The sequence below is a fragment of the Microcebus murinus genome, chromosome X, assembly GCF_040939455.1.
Source record: "Microcebus murinus isolate Inina chromosome X, M.murinus_Inina_mat1.0, whole genome shotgun sequence".
NCBI lineage: Eukaryota > Metazoa > Chordata > Mammalia > Primates > Cheirogaleidae > Microcebus > Microcebus murinus.
The window spans coordinates 6,460,924-6,476,835 of record NC_134136.1 but is presented as its reverse complement, the minus strand read 5'-3'; the positions used below and the strand labels follow the sequence as shown (position 1 = coordinate 6,476,835).

General features: G+C 57.1%; 1 protein-coding gene across 2 annotated transcripts in view; it reads right to left on the bottom strand.

Moving 5' to 3' along the window:
- The window catches only part of LOC105882195 (doublesex- and mab-3-related transcription factor C1), a 50,309-nt gene extending 34,721 nt beyond the window's left edge, over positions 1 to 15,588 (bottom strand). Inside the window, exons 1-2 of one of the 2 annotated variants that reach the window (XR_012915937.1) lie at positions 15,374 to 15,588; positions 13,576 to 14,700 (exon numbers count right to left, since the gene is read on the bottom strand). The gene's annotated coding sequence lies outside the window, so the exon portion shown is untranslated. Of the gene's footprint in view, positions 1 to 13,575; positions 14,701 to 15,373 lie in introns of those variants that run through there. The other variant, XM_075999232.1, reaches the window with a different exon arrangement.
- Positions 15,589 to 15,912: the final 324 nt, after the last annotated feature.

Below are 15,912 nucleotides of genomic sequence, written 5' to 3'. Positions count from 1 at the left end.
CCTGAAACAACTTCTGGCATGCTTGATTCTTTGGGCTTGGTGACATTCGTGGTCCCTTTCCACATGAATATCCACCTCCTGTGGTTTATGCCTTGTCTCTTGAGGCGAGGGCAGGGGGAGTTCCCACAGTTCTTAGCCGCATGTGGGATTCCCTGTGCCTTGGAGCAGCGTAGTTTGTTCCTCAGTCCCTGGAGGGATAGCACTGTGGTTGGTGGGCAGTGACATCGATGCGGAAAATGTGGGGCGCCGGGACGGGGCCGCTTGCCGCCTCCCTGTAGCTCCACATCTCTGAGGGCCAGCGCTGCCCGTGGCCAGTTGGAGGGCACGCTGCTGGGGCCGGGCCCGGAGGCCCAGAGCCACCCAGAGCCCCCTCGTGCTGGAATGCTCCGAGGCCCACATGCCGGTGCATCTTTCTGGCCATGCTGCTTGCGTGATCCTGATTGAGTAATTTTTGAATCCCACTGTTTTTGATTGGATGTTAAAGCTTGTTGTTGATTGGATGTTAAAGCTTGTTGTTGATTGGATGCTAAAGCTTATAGTTGATTGGACGCTTCTTGAGCCCCACCAAGGGTATAAAAGCAGGGGCAGCAGGGCAGGAGAGGGGCAGAGGGTTGGAAGATGAGAAGAGAGCTGTAACACTAGGTGTGCAGAGCCTGCTGTAGAAGAATAAAGGCTGTTCTCCGACTCTTCCTGTGCCGCTCAGTTCTTTCCCCGTCAAACGAATAAGAGCTGTGACGAGCTGTAATGCTAGCTGTACACACACTGCAGCAACAACATGCTACTGGCCTCAAACTCTTCATACAGGGTGGCTCATGGGCAGTGACTGAGTGGTAGCCGAGGGGCCAGTGAAGAGGGTTGTGGGTTGAGGGACGGGGAGTTGAGGTCAGAGCAGGGAAGGTGTCGCAAAACCCCAGGAAGGGGTTTAGAGGAATTAGCTTATACTTTGAGCCCTTGGAGAGAGGCCCTCAGCACATGGCCTCATCCATCCCCTCAGGTGGCTTATCTTTTATCAGGATGCCGTGTCTCACTGTAAGCTGCTCTTGCGATGTCCTGCAAGAAAACAGCAGCGGGGGAAGAGCTGAGGCTGCTGGGTGCTTCCCAGGAATGGGAAAGCCTGGGCTTGTCCGAGACAGGTCTGCTCCTGGCTGAGGCTCCTCCGGGAAGTCCAGTCCCCTGCAGACTGGGCCACCCCGAGGCCCGACGGAACCGGGGGGCTCCCAGGAGACTCCAATCCACCATGCCGCTGGACTCGACGCGCTGGGTTTTGGGAAACACCTGGGAAATGCAGCCTGCAGGAGTCCTGAGAGCCCCTCCTTCTCTCCTGTTTCCCGCTTTTAGACTCGTTTTCTACCATAATGCTTCAAACCTGCCGCAAAACAGATGGAATAACACAGCAGGCGCCACCACTACGTAAAAGCGCTTTGCTATATGTGCTTCAGCTCGCCCTCTCTGTCTCCCTCTGAATTAAACTCTATGGAGACAGAAAGCACCCCCAGACTACACTCACTCCTCTCCTCCCTAGAGTAGCTCCTCCACCCTGGGTGTCTGAATACTCCTGGGTCCCCATGTGGTCTGAGAGCAGCTCTGGCCCTGGCGTGGGCGCCTCTCATCGCCTGAGCGATATTGCCCTGATGTGTCCCCGTGAACATGGGCGGATTCCACCCAGAATCCCAACCCAGAGGGCAAAAGCGAGAACATCTCAGCAGCTTTCACGGATAAGCCAGGCCCCAGCCCCTCCCACCTGGAGCCTTGTCCTCCTGAGGCGGCCCTGTCTCAGTGGGGCAGCTGAGCTCATCATGTCCCTTGTGCCAGGAGAGGCCTGGAGCACTAGCCTGGGCCCCAGCCCCACCCAAGCACTGAGAGCCTTTCACCCACACAGGGGCTGCACTCTTGTCCCCTGCTGTCACGTCCCACGGACTCTGTGACCAGGCATGGCTGGTGGGGATGGGGAGGAAGACAGGGCCAGGAGACCCGAGTCCTGGGGAGTCCCAATCAGTGGGCCTGCAGGAAGAGGGGTGGGATCAGCACACCACACAGCACGGTCCCAGGTGGCCCGTCATCCATGCACCCGGTCAAGGCGCTGGGTGCCCAGAGGGGCTCCCTGGGTGCAGGAGCAGGAATGGTGGGCAGCCCTCTGCTATCGCGACCAAAGATGCCCCTCCGGGCACTCACACCCCACGTAATTCCCTCCCCTTGAGGGTGGGCTGGACCTGGTGACTCGCTTATACCCAACAGGATTTGGCAAAGGCAATGCCGTGTCATTTTCAAGCTTAAGCTACAAGCGCTGTGACTTCCGACTTGCTGGCATTCCTTCTCTCTCTTGGGCTCGTCTTGCGTGTGTGCTGGCCCTGACAGGGTGGGGGGCATGGGGGACAGTTGGCAGGAGCTGACGGAAGTCTCTGGCCATCAGCCAGAAAGGCATCGAGGCCCTCAGGCCATCGACCCGTGAGGACAAGCATCCTGACAGTGACCATGTGAGTGAGTTTGGAAGTGGATCCTGCCCCAGTTGCACCTACAGAAGAGGCCGCTGTCCCCGGCCGGACACCTTGATGACAGCCTAGTGAGAGACCGGGAGGTAGAGGGCCCAGTTGAGCCATGCCCAGGTGCGTGATCCACAGAACCCCGAGAGAAGAACGGTTGACTCTTTTCAGCCTCTATGTTTTGGGCAATTTGCTACACAGCAATCAACAATAATTACAACCACAGGAATCTTGGGGGCAGAGGACGAACACAAGACGAAAAAGGCCTGACCAGGGCTGGAGGGCTTCTCAGGTGCAGGGTGGAGCAGGTGTGCCCACGTTGTAGTCAGTCCCCGGGGGCAAGTCCCAGCGTTGTCGCTGATCATCTGTGTGACCTTGGGCAAGTCACCTGAAGGCTCTGGCCTCAGTTTATTGTTCTGTGGTATTTGACCGACATTCAACATCAGGACCATTGGAAAGTCAAGTGTCGATTTATGGGCCTCACTTGACAAGAGTGTCTGACACCTAGTAGGCCCTCAGCAAATGGCAGCCATGACTATTAACACAGTTGCCTGGGGCCCTGGGTCCTCTTGGGAGCCCCCCGGTGACTCAGGAGGGTCCCGGTGCAGGCGACTCATCTTCCCGGCTAGTAGCGCAGGAGCATTTTGTTCTCCAGGAAGAGAGGCGCATCAGAGCCGAGACTGTTCTTAGACGTTCCGCTGTGTGGGAGGCAGCCCCGGCAGGAGGCAGTTCAGAGACCATATCTCTTTTGCAGAGGACCAAATGCTCTCGGCCCTCCCTCCCTCCCTTCCTGCTCCCGGCCCCGGACCCTTCTTCGCCCCCTCCCTGCCTTCCTCTCTCTCACGTGCCTGATTCCAAGTTCCCACCCCCACGAATCTGCCTCTTTGCACTAATTTCAATTTCAGCCCTCCCGGAAACCCAGCCCTTCTCTATCTCGTCCTGGGTTTTGCTAGATAAAGCCATACCGATGGCCTCATTCTGCAGCGGCCATTCCGGCTCCCCCAGGCCGCAGAGGGTGGAAGCTGGGTCGCTGGCTTCCGGGGAGCAGCTGAGGTGGGCACCACTCTGCCCTCCGCATTATTCCTCAGAGGTGGGCGCATCTGAAGGCCCAGTGTGTGCGCTGTAGAAAACTAACTGCACCGGGACGGGAGCCCGGGACACATTCCGGACCAGCAGTGGAGACGTCCCTCTGCATGACCCGGCTCCAAATCAGATGATTCTGAAAGGGCCCCTCCCCAGCCAGGACTTTGTCTCTCATCCCTGAGACCTTGCACCTGAACCTCTCAACTCTGCTCCCCACTATAGCCTCACCTTTCTGCAAAGCATAGCTGAAATCTGCCTTCCGTCCCCCCAGATCTTTCAACTGGGCCCTGCCTCAGGGCCTTTGCACTTACGGCTCTCCTCTGGAGCCACCATTTCCCTACTCAGCCTTTCACTTGGCCCATTGGGCTCTGATGCTCCCACCCCTGGAAGGAGCCCTTCCTTCTTCCCAGATCACCCAGCCCTGGTGACACGTTCCCCCTCCGCTGGGCACACACAAACATACCGTGTACTCTTCTCCATCATAGCATTTTGCATGCTGAACTGTCACCTCTGCTGGGTTAATTTGCATGACTGTCCCCTCCCAGACTCTCATCTCTGGGACAGGAGCTCTGCCTTGCTGGTCCTAGAACAGCCAGTACCTGGACAGGGCGCTTCACATACAGCATGGTCCCAATAGATATTTCTTGAAAAAGATGACTCAATTAGCATGCGTCCACGGAGGCTTTGTTGCACCTAGAGTCTCTGATCTGGGGCAAGGGGAGCAGCATGCTTTTCCCTTCCCCAGGCTTGGAGCCCAGAGCCGCCTCACCCAGCAGGCGCGGGATGTTTCCAGCGTCTGGGCTGGGAGCAGTCTTCTCGGAGGGGCCGACGGCTTTTCTGCATTCCAGAATTGAATCTGGGCTGGCCGACGGTACGTAGGACTAGGGCTGTGAGACTGCATGGAACACAGAGATGGACAAAACCGCCGCCACTGCTTAAGAGGCCCAGGACCAGGGGACACGATTTGGAGGACACCTTGCTCCCTCCTTCCCTTCCAGACAGCGCTCAGAGCGAGGGCCCTGGATGCCACGCCACCGCCCTCCACCCATCCCGCGGGCGAGCAGGGCCGAAACTTGGCAAACGGCCGTGGAAACCCAGGTGGCAATGGTGGGATTCAATGGACGGGGCTTGGTGACAAGGGGACCTCACCTGTAGCCCTCACATCCATCCACAGCCCCCGCATGCCCACACGCACACAGCCCACGCCCTGAGCCCCTGCGCACCACCCCCCAGAGGCTGCCTTGTGCACCGACACAGGCTCCCACGTGACGCCCTCGAGGCCCACCACTGCTGCTGATTTGGACGCTGGCCACCATGACCCTCCTCAGCCGCCCCCTGCTGTGATCACCCACTTGCACAGGCCCTGCGCCTCCTGGGCCCTCTCAGCTCCAGGGAAGGTAATTTCATCCCTCAGTCCCAGCCCCGGTGTCCTCACTCGGCGGTCTCACCATAGTCATACATTTTCTCTCTGTGTTACCTTGGGCAAGTTGCTATGCCTTTCTGGGCTTCCATGTCCCGATCTACACAATGAAATCATGTCTAAGTGACCTGCACATTCCTGTTCTTCATGCACATTCAGTCGCCCCATAGCTTAGGGGATGCGATACTCACAGCTACCAGCTGCACCAGCCAGTCGCCTGGTGCCAGGCCCCTGAGAGCACTGCTGCCCTGGGGGTGGGGCCCGGCCTCCCATGGGCCCCTGGGGCTCCATCCCCTAAGACTCTGCCTGGCCCCACTGCCCTCTCCTCCTGCCCACGCTTGTCTCCTTTCCCAGCCCAGAGCTGCAAAATGGGTAGGCTGACTAGAGTCTCCTAGGCCAGTCCCCTTAGGGGGCTGCCTTAAGTCTCACGACAGACTTTAGAATCTAGCCAGGGCCTCCACACCACCTGGAAGATGGTGGGAGACCGTGGGCTGCCCCTGGGGCTCAGGCTGGGCCCTGACTGAGCACCTCCCTCTAGGGAACTGCCGCAGAGGAAGCCAGCTCCCTGTGGGACGCACCTGTGCAATCTTGCACTGCCTCCCGGTAGCCAGTGTTCACTTCTACAAATGCACACGACAGACACCGGGATCTGCTTATTTGCAGTTTCACAAAATCCCTTCGGTTGCCTGGTCTTGCGCTCCAAGTGCTCCTCCTTCTCACCCTTTCCCTGTCTAGCTTGTTTCCTCACTCCTTTCAGGCGTCTACTCCTCCAGGAAGCCTCCACGGCCTCCATTACAACCCCCAGGGCTAGGTGGGCGCCATGCTGAGCCTCCTCATGGCCGCCTAAACTTCCTCCCATCGCTCTCTGTCGTCCTCGCACCTTTCCTGGCCTCTTGGCGCCAGACCCACTGGAAGTGACATCTGAGCGTACGCAGGCTTGGCCAGCCCTGGGCTCTAGCCGTTCCTGTAAGGGGTGCCTTTTCTCAACACCTCTCATGTTTCAACCAGCAAGCTGGCAAATATTTGAAGGTGGGAATGCCATCGAGAGTGAAGGTGGGCCAGGCGCGGTGGCTCACGCCTGTAATCCTAGCACTCTGGGAGGCCGAGGCGGGAGGATCGCTCAAGATCAGGAGTTCGAAACCAGCCGGAGCAAGAGCGAGACCCTGTCGCTACTAAAAATAAAAAATAATTGGCCAACTAAAAATATGTAGAAAAAATTAGCCGGGCATGGTGGCGCATGCGTGTAGTCCCAGCTACTTGGGAGTTTGAGACACAAAGATTTCTTGAGCCCAGGAGTTTGAGGTTGCCGTGACCTGGGCTGTCGCCACGGCACTCTAGCTTGGGCAACAGAGTGAGACTCTGTCTCAAAAAAAGGGGTGAAGGTGAAGGACCGGGAGTGCTGTCCTGCACTGCTCCTGGGAGGATAAATTGGTGCCGCGTCTTTGCAGATCCGTCTATCAATGGTTATTGCACGTTTAAATGCATGTAGGGGTTTGGCCCAGTATTCCGTTTCTGTGTATCTTTTCTAGGCAGGCACGTCCTCTGTGAACAGGGATATTGCAGAAATGTTTCAGGACATTAAAAGTTGGGGGAACACCCGAAGGTCCCCGTGTGTGCAAATGGGGAAGGAGTTGAAGCGCATGACTTAGAACACTGTGCGGAAGGTGAGAATGATGAGATAGTTCTCCATGAACTGACAGGAAAAGCTCACCAACACTCACTGGGAAAAGCAAAAATCAAGTGCCACAAGTACATGCATCATGATCCAGTATGTATTTTCTGGTCCCATCACAGAGAAGCGTGTGTTCTGTTATGGAAGGGCATGCGCATGTGTGCAAACGCATTCATGGAGGAATTCCTGGGGAACACACTAAGCTGTGGGTGCGGAGCTTGTAATGGAGTAGGGTGGGCAAGGGAGGCTATTGTTTTATCGTGTTGTTTTAGTGCACAGAAGTGTGTGCAAGGATTATTTGTGTAAGACAACATTTTAAACAGCTAAGATACCTGTACCTACTATGTGTTTAATGAAAAGGAACTGCTATTATTTGAAAACATAAGAATCACTTCCCCTCTTGTAGGAGCTTCTGAGAAACTGGCTTGCAAGTCAACAAAATTTTATTGAGATCCTCCTATGTACCCAGCACTTGCACACGTTTACCTGTAATGCATCCAGTTCCGTCTCCGGGCTGAAGAATCCAGCTGACCCTTCCTCCCTGTAACGTCCAATCCAAGTAGAAAGCTCAGCTTCTCCTTGAGTGCCTGCCCGCTTGTTAATCCCAGCACCTGAGGAATCTGGGGGCCAACGTGGTCACACTTCTGGATATGAACCCCATCTTCAGCGTGCGGGTCTTGTCAACTTCACTCCCAGAGCGTCTCTGGTTCTCCATAAAATTCTGGGTCCATTCAAGCCAGTTGCATGGAGGCACCCTACTTTCTCCAAGGAGATCCAGAAAGAAAAGAAAATCCTACCAGGCTGGGCAGGGTTGTCAGGCTCACCCTGCACCAGGCTCCGGGGAGTGAGCAGCCTGGCCTCCCTTACCAGCCTGGGACTCATTTCTTAGAAAGATCTCAAGGTTCGTGTATTAGTCTGCTCGGACAGCCACAGCAGAATACCTCCGGCTGGGTGGCTTAAACAACACAAATTTATTTGCTCATGGTTCTTCAGGCTGGGAAGTCCAAGATCAAGTTGCTGGCGGATTTTGTGGCTGGTGAGGGCTGTCCTCACGGTTAGCTGTCTTCTTGCTAGGTCCTCACATGGCCTTTCCTGGGCAAGTGCATGCAGAGAGGAAGAGAGCGAGCCCTGTGGTGTCTTTTCTCAGAACACTAATCCTACTGGCTCGGGGCTCCACCGTTATGACCTCCTTTCACTTTAATCGCCTCCTGAAGCCTCTAGCTCCAAAAACAGTCACCTTGGGGGTTGGGGCTTCAGCATATGAATTTGTGGGAGGCACAGCTCAGTCCATGACAGCTGGCAGGTGTTTGTGTTGCTGACCCTGACTTTCTGGCATCCCCCCTTCCCTGCTGTCCAAATGTCCCTGTGCAATCACAGATGTCACTGCATGAGATACTGACAGATACAACCGGCCCCTCATCCTGCCCACAGCGGCCTCCTGCCACATCCCAGGCTTACTGATGGGGAGGGGGACTGAGCCCCCACCCAGGGCACTGCTGACACGTGTCACTGCCACTGCCTTAAGCATCACCACAGACTTCAGAGACCCCGGACCGGGTCCCGGCACACCTGGCACGTCTCAGATAGAGGGCAGGATGTGGAGCTGGGTCCCCAGGACTGATCGTGGCCCCTGAGCAAAACTCACTGCAAAACTGCGGAGGAAGGGGCTCAGCGGGCGAAGCGGGCTCAGGGGGCGCAGGGGGCTCAGGGGGCGCAGCGGGCTCAGGGGGCGCAGCGGGCTCAGGGGGCTCAGGGGGTGCAGCGGGCTCAGGGGGTGCCGTGGCAGACATATTTCTAGTCTTGTTCTGCCTCCTGGCCGCAGGTCATGGCATCAACAGGGGCACAGATAGAAACCTGGAGTTTTACTATGGATACTGGACAAGCCTTGGGCCTCTTTCCCTGGAAATTTCCAGAGTCCTTTCTGGGAATTTGGAAGAACCTTCCTACCCAGGAAATGAGTTTCTTTATATGAGGATGGAAGTTGTGCAGGGAAGTGATGGTGTATTAATCATTATTTCAGTCTTCATTTGTATTCATTCATTGAAGTTAGCAATTTAAACCCAGCTTTTATTAAGTATTTAACCACCACTTATGAGTCTGGCTTATGTGTACAGCTAGTCATATACACAAATAAGAAACATTATTTTCACTTGCTCATAGGTTCACGTTCAGTTAACTCCTAAGTTTCAGCAGAGTGGTGTAGGAGAAAACCTAATTGGAGTGGATTTGAGGAGAGGAAAGGGAGATAGTGAGGACAGACAATGAGACCTGCTCACTGCTTGGAGGAGTTTCTCAGAACTTGGCATAAGTTGCCTGGGAATTCACTAGATTTTGGTAAGGATTTTTGTGAAAATGAGAAGTAACTGTGTGCATGAAAGCTAAGGGCTCATTCCCTCCGACGTGCACAAGGATCCTACGAATGTAGAGCTGTCTGGAACCAGTGGAACCCGGCTCTCTGCAGCATACCGTAAGGTGACCACTCGGCTCTGTTTCGGCACCTGCAACGTCGCCCATCTCATTACCTCACACCGCCAGTGCCGACCTCACTGGTGGGGAGGGTGTCTTCATGTGAATCCCGTCTGCTCTGTCTGGGGCTTGTTAACCTTGTTCCCAGCTCCTTCCCCTGACCCTGCCTCTGCAATTCTGGGTCCCTTCCATGTAGCACTGTGGGGTGATACCCCACGAGCAGATGTGGTGGTGGGAATCCAGTCATAGGTTTTTAGTGCATATATACTCAGGGGTCAAACAAATAATGCTGCATTTACCTCCACGCTATGACGATAAAAAAAAGTTTCAATACGCACACACTGCTCATAAAAGCATACGTCTTACATATAAGGATGCCTCTATGAGGTTCAACTGTTAAACTCGGGAAACCAAAGAACAGTAATATGAGCACAGTGTCCACATGAATGAAGGAGGGTGACCAACTGTCGCAGTTTGCCTGGGGCTGATAGGTTTTCCAGGCCATGTGACTTTCAGATTTAAAACTGACATGCTACCAGGCAAGCTGGGACCATGAGTGACCCGAATATGCACCGGATCATTCATTATCGAATAAACTGAGCCAGCCCTAGACGTCTGCTCATCATGTCATCACGGAGGGGACCCTCAGCGCTGCTATGCTCAGCAGGCCCAAAGCTGCTGGAGGCTGCTGGGAGGGCATGGGAAAGAACAGGAGGAGGGAGCCACTGGAGGGGTGGGAGGACGAGGCAGCGGAACAGAGGGGACGTGACCTACCAGAAATGTATCCACTGCTGCTGGAACACCCTGCACTGGGCCCTGGGCCGAGGGAGGGAGGAAGGACGGGCAGCGGCCGGAAGAGGGGCTGAAGGGGCGTGGAGGGGCAGGCCCTTGGTCCCCTTGTGACCGAGCGGCAGAGAGAGGAACTTCGCTGGGCTCTCCAAGGAGGTCCTGTTGGTCCCCAGCAGCCACCAAACGCTCCTGGAGACATGATCTTCACTCCCTTCCTTCCCCCTGCTGACCTGGTGAGTGTCACGGCCCTCCCCTGGCGGGCAGTGTCCTCGGGAGACGGAGGTGGGTCCGTGCAGTCCTCTGCTGCGCCCCCTCCCCGGGGACAGGGCCTGGGGTGCACATGATGGTGGCCCAATGAGCCAAGGGAGGCCAGGGGTGGGAGGCACCCTTCGGAGAAGGCTGCTACTCCCCTTGCAGATTGTGAAGGGGCCGCGGAAGGGCCCTGCGGAACGTGCTGTCCTGGCTGACAACACGGAGAGCCCGTCGGGCCGCAGGGGCGCGCCCAGGGCGTCTGCTCTCCTGCCAGGGCCTTGGAGGCGCCGGTTCCGGAGAGCCCTGGCATGCTTCACCAGGTCCTTCAGGTGGGAGCTCAGGGCGCCCTCCGCCTCCCTCTCTCTCTGCCGCCCTGTCCCGCGCCCAGCCGAGCACACCTGCCTCCCCTTCCTCTTCCCCCAGGGAACCCCAGGCCAGGCCTCGGTTCCCCAGGGCTCCCGGAGCCCACTCCTCACTCCTTCCTCTCTAGGGGAGGATACCAGAGGCTGGAGAACTGAGACCACGGAGGAGCCGCAGTCACGAGCCATGAACGCCGAGCAAGCCCTCGCTGCAGCCTCACGCCGCTGCTTTCCCCGCTGTCTCTGTGGGGCCTGAAATAAACGCTGGCTTGCTTGACCCGTTGTGCTTCGTGGCATCTGTTGTGACTCTCCACACTGAGCCCAGCGTCCTCCGGCGAACTGGGGATGGTCAGCATTGGCGGTGGTTGGGTGGATGGAGGGATCTTCCAGCATCTTCCTCAGCCCTCCTGGGCTGTCTGGCCTCCTCCTTGGGGCTGTGCTGCTTGTCCCCAGTCCTGGGTGCGAGGGCCGCGGCCACCCACACTGAGTTTCCCGCAGCTGCCAGCTCCCACCCTCATGGCGCGCCGATGTGCAGGAGTGAGGAAGGGGCAACGGCACCTCTCCCCTCCCAGCCTCAGCCCTGCACACGGCCTTCATGTCTGACACTAACAGAGCCCTGTCTGCATGGGGGGCCGACGGTCACGTGCGAGAAGAACCTGTGGGTTTTAAAGAAAGGTCTTCGACCCCTGACCTAATAGACAGCTCCCAAGCACCCATGGCACCCCAAGTCAGAACCCTTCCACAGACCAGCTGGGCTCCAGCTGCACACTGTCCTTCTCATGCGATAAGGGCTTTCCTTTCCTTTGTTCTGCATTGCTAAGGCGACCTTGACATGCACTGCGACAGAATAGCTGCAGGAGAAGTGGATGTGGAGGGGTTGGAGTATATTTGTCCCTTTAACCTCACAATCTGGGGGCGCCCAGTTAGGAACTGCATCACCGGGAATCCCCCAGGCCCATGCAGAAGCGGAGGCTTTTCAGATACACAGTACGGGCAAAGGGGGCCTCATAGGGGCCCCCTAAATCACATTGATCTCCTTCTTTCCGGAAGGAGGAGCAGAAGGTCACTGGGGCCCCTAGCCTCAGGCCCTCAGCTTTGTAGGGTTGGTGGCTCCAGGTCTCAGCCTGCATGCGGGACAGCGACACAAGAGCCATCCTCCCTTGCCGCCTTCTCTCTTGCTGGTTCTCACTTCTCACTCGGGACAGCGACACAAGAGCCATCCTCCCTTGCCGCCTTCTCTCTTGCTGGTTCTCACTTCTCTCTCATTAAGACTGAAACAAATCTGGAAGGCTTTGGTGGTTGTACGTGCCAATATCCTTCTTACACCTCTTTGGAAAGATATTCACTCAGTTGGGATGGCGCTGGCGGTTGAGGCGGGGAGGAGATTAGGACATACCCACATATCTGGCCCACGTGCTTGGTCCTGGTCACGGGACAGCATTGCTCGTCCCTAAGGACCTGGTAGGACCGTGGCCTAGAAACAGTGATGTTTCCCCAGTATCTTGTTCTGATCTCGAGGAGGGCAATTGGGTGTAACCATGGGGACACATATGATCTCTCCCTGGGCACACACACACCCTTCCTATCTGACAAGGGTGGTGGGCTTCACCCGGGGAGCGGGTGGCTCGGGACTTTGAGGAAAAGCCTTAGATTGAGGAGCGCAGAATCGGCTCCCCCCAGCCCCGCCCCAAAGGGAGGCAGAGCCCTTAGCACGCTCCCCCATTCGCCTCAGACCGCCAATTCCCTTATTATGGTCCCCCACGCCACCGTCAGCCTTTCCTTCCCGCAGCCCGGAAAGCCAGGGGCTAACAAGGAGCCGCCTCTGGCCCACGCACCCTAGGGTAGGGCCCGCCACAGCTGCGCCAGGATCCCCGGCGGCCCGTGCGTCTACGGGGCCACAAAAAGGCTTCCCGAGGCCAACAGGCAGGGCTGAAGCGTGTGCCTGTGAATCTCTGAGGAATGAAGGTAATTTTAGGCTGAGTATTATGGCCGTTATACCCACAGCGCCACTCTAAGGCGTGGAGGATACCGGTCCTTTATAAGCCACAAGCTGTGGCCGCTGTCAGTCGGCCAGGGTTGTGCTTCCTTCCTCAGATCCCTCCCTGTTCAAAACACCCCACCCCACTCCAGCTTCCCGGGCCACCCAGATTAGGCCTGGCTCCTTAGTCTGGCCAGCAGGGCTCTTCTGGGCTTCGCCCCAGGCTGGTTGAGGCTTCTCTCTCATCCCTGAAAACAGTTTTCCCTCTACATAACCGGAAAACACGCATTCGCACATCTGTGCCTTTGCTTCCTGAAAAGACCTAACTAACCGCGGGACGCGCTGAGCTGGGGCTCTGCAGGCCACGGGGGCGTCTGCTCAGAGGCCTCTGGGAGTCAGCCCCAGTGAGGCCAGCCTCGCCCGCGCCGTCACGCCTTAGCGACGGGAACGCGCAGCCCGGTGCGCGCACTGCGCGGACGCGAGGGCAGCTCTGCGTCCAGGCCTGCCCCAGGTGGAGTCTTCTCTATGGCTCATCTGGGAGCCAAGAGCAGCTGCTTTCCAAACAGCCATTTCCACTCTGGGTTTTTAGCTCTCAGCCCTGAGTCCACCAACTGAGGACCCTGGCTGCTGGACTTGTCCCCACCCCCACATCATCATCGCTGCCCAGTTTCCCCAAATGTTAACCTTCCGGTTCCACTGAAAAACATGGGACTCTCCGGATGCCCAGGGTGCCCTGCCTCAGGGCCTTTGAACGTACTGCTCCCCTAGTGCTTCCTGCTCAGGCGGCATCTCTCGACAAGGAAGCCCGCCTTGCTCTCGGACGCCCACCACCCAGGGGCAGTTGTCTCTCCTCTAGGCTCCCACACCGCCTGCTTCTTATCTCCATCCCAGCTATTAATATACCCAACTGCCACATCTGGCTGATTTACTTACATGACAGCCCCGTCTACACTCCCAGATGTGGGGCAGAGGCTGAGTCTGGTGTGTTCTTGTATCTCCAGGGCCCGGCACGGTGCCTCGCATATAGCAGGTGGTCAGTAAGTGTATGTTGAATAAATGAGTCAATGAGCAAGGTGTCTAATTCATTAATTTTTATTTTTCCCTACATTCTGGAGAACTAAGGAAATACAAGTAAATATCAGCTGTATTTTTGTGCAACAGACACTGACCAATGTTTGTGTCTTATGTTTTTATATTTGGAAAGGGAGATCATTGTACCGGTGAAGTCTTTCAAGCTTTGAAAAAACAGCGTATTCAAAGCTATAATATGTTCCAGACACACAATGATAGAGTGTCCCAATTTCTTTTATGAAACAGCAAATCTCTCCTTCTAAAACCAAAACAAAGAACAATGAAACATTTGACCAATGGCATTCACAAACCCAGACGCTCGGCTTCAATACTTAATCGAATGTCTACACAACCAAGGATTTTGAAAACATGGTTAGGTACGGCTTTTGTTTCAGCCTCGATATAATACTGTCATCATTTAGTTTTAACCATTTATTTCCTGCAAATTATTTGTCATTAGAGAAAAGTCCATTAAAGCAAACAAAACTTTGCAATGTTCGCGTTGAAAGCTAAATCGCCAGAAACACGAGGGAGAAGTGGAGCACCATACCACGCGTGGTCCCTTCTCCCTGAGCCCACTCTATGCCCCTCGACTCTTCAACAGTCACAGCCCCAGCGCCCACTGCCACGGGGCCCCTTCGACTACCCACAACAAAACAAAGTGAGGACTCAGCCTCAGCCTTCACCGGTGGCAGGAGGAGCCCCTGACACTAGCCTGGGATTGGAACCAGCACTGGCACCGTCCCCGGTCCCGGTCATTGCTCCAGCCATGGCTCTAGCCCTGGCACTGGCTCTTGCATTGGTACGGGTGCTGATGCTCGCTTCAGCCATGGCATAGGCCCTGGGACTGGAACTGGCACTAACACTGGCACTCGTCACGTCACCAACAGCAGCTGCATCTCGGGCACGGGGTATTTCCTCCTCTTCTTTCAATGCCTCATTTACTGCCACGGAAAGGATCTGGGGTGGGTGTCATTCACTCTGGCCACAAACTCCGGGACTTCCATCTGTCTTGCTTCCTCTGCGAGCCCCACAAGAATACCTAGGGCGGGGGACCGCTGCTGGACTCCTACTTGTGCACCAGATACTTCTGTTGCACACAAGCTTGGGTGATGCGCTTCACGGGCTCCCTAAAGATGAAACGCTTTTTAGACGGATGTACCTCCAACAAGCACCCTCAGCACCTCCCAGACCACCTCCTCAGGGGCACAGCTGGCCTGCACGAAGATCCAGTCCAGAGTACTCAACGGGAGCCCAGTCTTTGGCGTGCCCTGGTCGCCTGCCAGGCCCCAAACCAGGGCAGGATGGAGTTTCCTGCTCAGGACACGGGAGTGCTCGGTTGGGTCAAGTTCCTTCACCTAGAACCCAAAGACTAACTCGGGCAGGTCAGAGGCGCTCTTGGCAATCTCGGGCAGGAAGCTCCTGTCCCTTCTGATGACACACTTCAGCATGTCTGCCCTTTCCATGGGCACCGTCTTCCGGTTCTTAACCAGCAGGTGCTGCACCGGCTCAGCTACTCTCTAGCTCACAGGTCTCTGGGCATGCGCGTCAGGGATGTGGGGGCCCGCGGGGTACCGGGGGAGCCCCTAGGGGTGGCCGGGGTCCGCAAAGGAACTTGCAGAAGCACCTGAGCAGGGGCCCGGTGCCTCGGAAGAAGTGCTCCCGGGGCTCCGGGGAGCACTTGGTGTCCCCGCTGTGGGCGGCCCGTGGGGGGTTCTTGGGCACAGGAGGAGAGAAGGAGGCGGCCACGGGGCCTCGGAGCCCCGCAGGCCCTGGTGTCACCTCTACCGCGGACGTGCTCACCTGCGGCTCTGGGCGGCCCGGGAAGCAGGAGCTCTGGGGGGAGACGCGCGTCCGCGGGCATTCGGCGGCCACCGCGCCGTGTGCGAGGCCGCGAGGACGGTGACGTCGCCGCGGCTGCGGCGGCGGCTGCTGGGAAGACCCGCAGCCCCAGGGTCTCGAGGCGGAGGCCGCCGCCCTCAGACCCGGACGAGGAGGAGGAGGAGGAGGAAGCGGGAGGGGAGGGGAGGGGAGGGGAGGGCAGGGGAGGGGGCTGAGGCTCCGCCGCCCGGGTCTTCCCAGAGCTGCGGGGACGCGCGGGTGCCGCCACGCAGCGCCCCTTCTGGTAGGGGACGGTACCGCAGGTGGGGCCTGGGGCTGCGGGGGCGCTGCTGCTCGCAGGGGTGGGGCCTCTCGCGTGAGAGAGGCTGCGAAGAGGCCGGGAGCCTGGAGGCCAGGCCCTGGGCCAAGCCTTGCCGCGTCACTGCTCCCCGTCACTGTGAAGAATGGATCATCCTGGAGTATCTTCGTCCCCCTTCCCCGCGTGCAGGGGAGACCTCCGG